The following is a 5,782-nucleotide window of genomic DNA, read 5'->3' as shown; positions in this document are numbered from 1 at the left end:
AATGTTTCAAAGTTTTTAATTCTTTCTAATCTATTTAAAACGCTTTAAATTTCTAAAAATATTTTTAACTAACTCGAATTCATCTATACATTTTTTTAAATCATTTAAAATGTAAAAAATTGCTTTATAATCTTCTAAATTTTCCCAGGAATTTTAAGAAAATTTGTTTATTCTCTTGAATATTTTCGAATTTTTTTTGAAGTTTTAAAGCTTTGCTTTGAAATATTCCTCAAATTTTCATAATTATTAAAAAGATTTTAATTTTTCCATTAATAAACAATCAGTTACAATTTGAATTTTCTGTTTTATCAATAATGCTCAAAAACATTTAGAAATAAATTCTATGATGAAGTAAAATTATTTATTTAGAAATATTTATATACAAATTTGATGGTGCTGAAGGTTCATAAATTAAAAATGTTACGGAATCGGGTCAAATTTTTTGGGATGAAAACTAGTGTGTTTATTGAAAATTCGTCCTTTTGCGTTGAAAATTCATCTTTTATTGCAAAGAGTGAATCTTTCTTGCTTGAAAAATAATTTTTTTTTTAAAACCAAACAATTGGGTTGAAAATTCAACTGTTTTTGTTTGAATTATAATGATTTTTGTTGGATAATTCGACCATGTGGTGAAAAATTTTGGTTCTAAAAAATAAATAAAAAAAAGAACTTTTGATTTCAAATTTTTTTAATCCATTTGTAAAATATTCGATCGAAAATTTTACAAGATTGAAATGCTGGTCTTTGAATATTAATGATAATAGAAAATGAGGACTTGGTCAGGGTCAAACTGAATGAATGATTCCAAAGATTATTATTATTATTATTATTATTGATTTTAACCTGTAAATGTTTTTAACACATCTGACTAGTTTTTTTTTATCAAGGTAAAAAAATATAGAATAGATTATACAAATTCAGACGCAGTTTGCATAAATTAAATATTAGATAGGCCGTTTTCGAAAACCATTGACTCGTGTTGACGAATTTTAGAAGGTAATTTTCCGAGATTTCAGAGATTATCTTACCTGAGTCTCTCAATTATGAATTGACGAGAGAAGAGAAATATTTACTCAGCTTTATCCTCGGAATCACAAATATGGGTAAAAACATGTTTTTATAAGTATAATGGAATTATGTATGGCGAAAGAGAAAGCGTTTTGGGGACCAGAAGAAGCGATTACCGGTCTCAAGTTTACCCACTTTAAATTTAAGTAATGTGCTTTCATAATTATATCAGATATAATCAAAAGTCCTATGTCTTTAGAAATAAAAAAAAATCCCCCACTCCGCTATAAAAAACTCAAACACACGGAAAAGAGGGCGATTTTTAACAAAAATAGGATAGAACCTTTAAAAAAATAGTTAAATTTCATTACAAAGAGAGGAATTCTTTTAAAGACTTTTCTGGCACGAAAGATTAATTTCCTTTTAAAAAGGAATATTAGAATAATTCTAATAGAAAGATGAATTTTTAAGCCAAAAATGTCATTTTTCTTTTTAAAAAATGTATTTTCTGAAAAATATTAAAAATTTTCTTCCAAAAAATTAAATTTGTATAAAAATAATTACATTTTTTTACCAAATATAAACATTTTCAAAGAAAAATGTGAATTTTTAACTCAATTATGGAATTTTCGAACCAAACAGATGTAATTTTTTATAAAACAGTTCAATTTTCAACTAATTTCTTGAATTTTTAACAGAAAAAGGCAAATTCATTACAATATAGTTGAATGTTCAAGCCAAAAATATAATTTGTTAACAAAAAAGTATTATTTTCTTAAAAATATTAAAATTTTCTTCAAAATAGGTAAATTTTTATAACAATAATTTCATTTTCAACCAAATATTTGAATTTTTAACAAATTTGTTGAATTTTTAAGAGGAAAAGGCAAATTATCTATAGAACAGTACCATTTTTAGGCCAAAAAGATTTCAACCAAATATTTCAATTTTCATCCAAGAACGTGAATTTTAAAACAAGAAAGTTAATTTTCAACTAAACTGTTGAATTTTCGATCCAAAAATATCTCCAACCAAAAAAAGATAAATTTGTAGCAAATTTGTTCAAATTTCAAGCAGGCAGTTGAATTTTCAACCAACAATGGAATAGTTAAATTCTAAGTATAGAAAATTACTTTACATTAATTTTCCCCTATATAGTTAAATTTTCAACTAAGGCGATTAATTTTCTAACAAAAGACGACTTTTCAAGAAAATAGTAGAACTTTCAACTAAAAAAGAGATTTCTTGAACTGAAAATGGAAAGTGAAATTTGCAGTTAAAAATTAATTTAAAAAAAAAAACAAAAAAATTTTAAACAAGTTGGATTCTACCAGAAAAGACAAATTTTTAACGAAATAGATGATTACTTACACAAAAAGATGAATTTTAACAAACAAATTTAATTATCTAACAAAAAAAAACCAATTTTAAACAAAAAGGATAAATTTTCTACCAGACAGTCGAATTTTCGAACCAAAAAGTTATCGTTTTCCACAAAAAATTTAATTTTAAACCAAGATGATATTTTTGCTATAAAGGATTAATTTTCAACTAAAAAAATATTTCCTGAACCAAAAATGAAATCGCCTTTTAGGTTTTAAAAATTAAATTCAACAAAAACAATTTTGCACCAGTTGAATTCAACTTTAAAAAAACGCATTTTTATCCAAATAGTAGAATTCATATCCAAAACGATGAATTTTCAACAAAAAAGTTTCTTGAAACGGAGGAAAAAAGGAATTCCTTAAAAAAGGGGAGAAGAGTGAGAAGTCTGTATTTCTAGTTATCTACTGTATACATTTTTGTAGTGTATTAATTGAATTAAGGTTTAAAATATTATATAATTTTAAAGTGTTTTATTTTTAAATAAAAAATTAATTAATAAAGCTACAATTTAAAAATGTTTAATTTTTGAAAGTCAGATTTAAATTGAATAATTTAAAAACTTTCCAGTTTCAAGCTAGACATTTTTTATTTGATGTTTAGAGATTTTAATTTCAAATTTTAGAAATCTAAACAATTTTACAATTATAGTGGAATATTTCAACACTTTGAATTTTGTAATCTACAATTTGATCTTGTTTTATTTTTTATAAATTCTTTATAATGGGTTTAAAATCAAATTTACATAATTAATTCTGATTGTTTAATTTAAAATTTACGATTTAAGTTATAAAGCTACAATTTAAAAATGTTTAATTTTTGAAAATCAGATTAAAATTGGGCAATTTGAAAACTTTCCAGTTTCAAGCTTTAAATTTTTATTTGGTATTTGGAGATTCTAAGGATTTTAAATAATTAAATAACAAAATTTCAATCTCAAAGTATACATATTTTAATACTAAATTATAAAAATCTCAAAAATTTCAAAATCACTGTTATATATTTATTATTTTCAACCTTTTAATCTATAATCTGATCTTGCTTAATTTTTTCATGTATTTTTTATAATGGCGTTAAATTGTATCAAGTTTACAACATTTTTTAATTGTCAGTTAAAAATCTTATTACTAAAACTACAATTTGACATTGTTTAATTTTTGAAAGTGAGATTTAAATTAAAAAATTTTTAATTTTGTAATCGTTAAGTTGACCTTGTTTGTTTATAAACAGGGTGTCAAAAAATTTCTGGGCTCCCTGAATATTTCCTCAGGTAGAATATTTTTCATTGAGTTCAAGGTCATTCTTAAAGTAACTTTTAACGAAGAATTCAATTGTGACCTTTAATTTGACCTTAACGTTGACTTCGAAGCTCGTTTTGAGGTCAACTTCTTTTTTTTTATAAAAACCCTTATTTTTGTCATCTGAAATCGAGAGAGCGGGAAATGTCACGTTCAAATATGTATTAAGGCCGTATGTTTAATTTGACATTAAAGATCTCTCTAAGGTTATTAACTCTTAAGGAAGGTCCAAACACCGTTGAGGTCAGTAGCTATGAAAAAATGCATATTAATGGAAGTCATTTGTTTGATTAAGGCACATTCAATCGTGACCTTTAATTTGACTTTGACGATGACCTTAAAGGTCACTTTAAGGGCAACTTTTTAAAAAATGGAAAGCCTTCTTTTTGAGATAATCGCGCAACCCAAAACTTGAAAGGCAAGGGCACTCACAATAACCTAGCGCCCCGAAGCATGAGGGGCACGAAGACTCATGATAAGCAATCAACCTATGATCTCAATACATATTTGAACGTCAAATTTCCCGCTCAATCGATTTCCGACGTTAAAAAGGGGGTTTTCATTTTTTTAAGTTGACCTTGAAATTACTTTTAAGGTGACCTTCAAGGTCAAATTAAAAGTTACGGTTGAATGTGCCTTAATAAAAATATATAACTTCCATTGATATGCAATTTTTTCAAAAGCTGCTGATCTCAGATATGATCGGACCTTTTTCAAGTTTTAATGACTTTAGAGTGACTTAAAGGTCAAATTGAACCTATGACCTTAATACATATTTGAACGTAAAATTTTCCGCCCTATCGATTTCTAATGTCAAAAAGGGGGGTTTCCATTGTTTTAAAGTTTACCATGAAATGAATTTTAGGGCATCGTCAAGGTCAAATTGAAGGCCACGATTGAATGTGCCTAATTGAAACCAATACTTTTCATTGATATGAAATTTTTTCAGAAGCTGCTGATCTCAGAGGTTTTCGTGCCTTGTTTAAGTTTTAACGGTCTTAGAGTGACCTTCAAGGCCAAATTAAAACCTTGACCTTAATAAATATTTAAACGTGAAATTTCCTGCTCTATCGATTTCCGATGTCAAAAAGGGGGGTTTCCGTATTTAAAAAGTTGACTTGGAATTGGCATATAAGGTCATCTTCAAAGTCAAATTTAAGGTCATCATTGAATTCCTCGTTAAAAGATACTTCAAGAATGACCTTGACCTCTATTAAAAATATTTTACCTGAGGAAAAATTTATTTTAACCCTTAATATACACACTGGGTTACAATCATCCGGCACCATTTTTCAACGCTCTGTCATTTATCAGCGATAGGAAGCTGTGGTCTGTACCCAAGGGGGAGGGGGTTCTCGCTGTCGGCCACACTACGCATACGGCCCCTTAGCAGCTTCAGTGTCCAAAGCAAACATTTGTGGAAGGACGTAGATCGAAAGTTTTTCTCCGGAAACGTTTCACCCAGTGTGTAGATTATGTGTGAAAATCCGACAAAGCAGAAAAGTCGAAATATAAGTAAATGTGATATAATTTAAATATGCGCAATCCTAGCACATTATGATGTTCTTGTATGCAACATATCAATAATTTTTTTTTCTCAGCTAAGGCTTTAAAATCATTCACCTAAAATCTGAAGAAGGAGGCACCACGAACGTTTCTCTCCGAGGATTTTCACCCAGTGTCAGCAACGTACTCAACCGTCGCAATCAACTGATCCGTAATTCAATGTTGTATGTGTGCCAAAATTTCTTCGAGATATTGACCCTTATTTCTATTCGAAATAAAAAATCTAAATGGAAAATTGTAATATTGTATCTCATTTTATCCTCAAAACCGAAAACTTCAGTATTTTTAAAAACTTCCACGATTTTTAAACAGCGAAATCCTTAATGGACAAAGTAAGTAACGAGATAATTCTAAAAGAATGTGGTGCAGACGAGACGCTAGTAGACACATGAGAAAGAAATCGGTTAAGATGGTTCGGACATGTGGAGAGAATGCCAAATGAACGACTAACGAAACAAGTGTATCAAGGTAAAGTAAATGGCAACATGCCCAGAGGTAGACCGCGGAAAGAATGGTTAGAATGTGTG

This window comes from Belonocnema kinseyi, chromosome 5 (assembly GCF_010883055.1).
Source record: "Belonocnema kinseyi isolate 2016_QV_RU_SX_M_011 chromosome 5, B_treatae_v1, whole genome shotgun sequence".
Taxonomy (NCBI): Eukaryota; Metazoa; Arthropoda; class Insecta; order Hymenoptera; family Cynipidae; genus Belonocnema; species Belonocnema kinseyi.
This window is presented reverse-complemented; position numbering follows the sequence as displayed.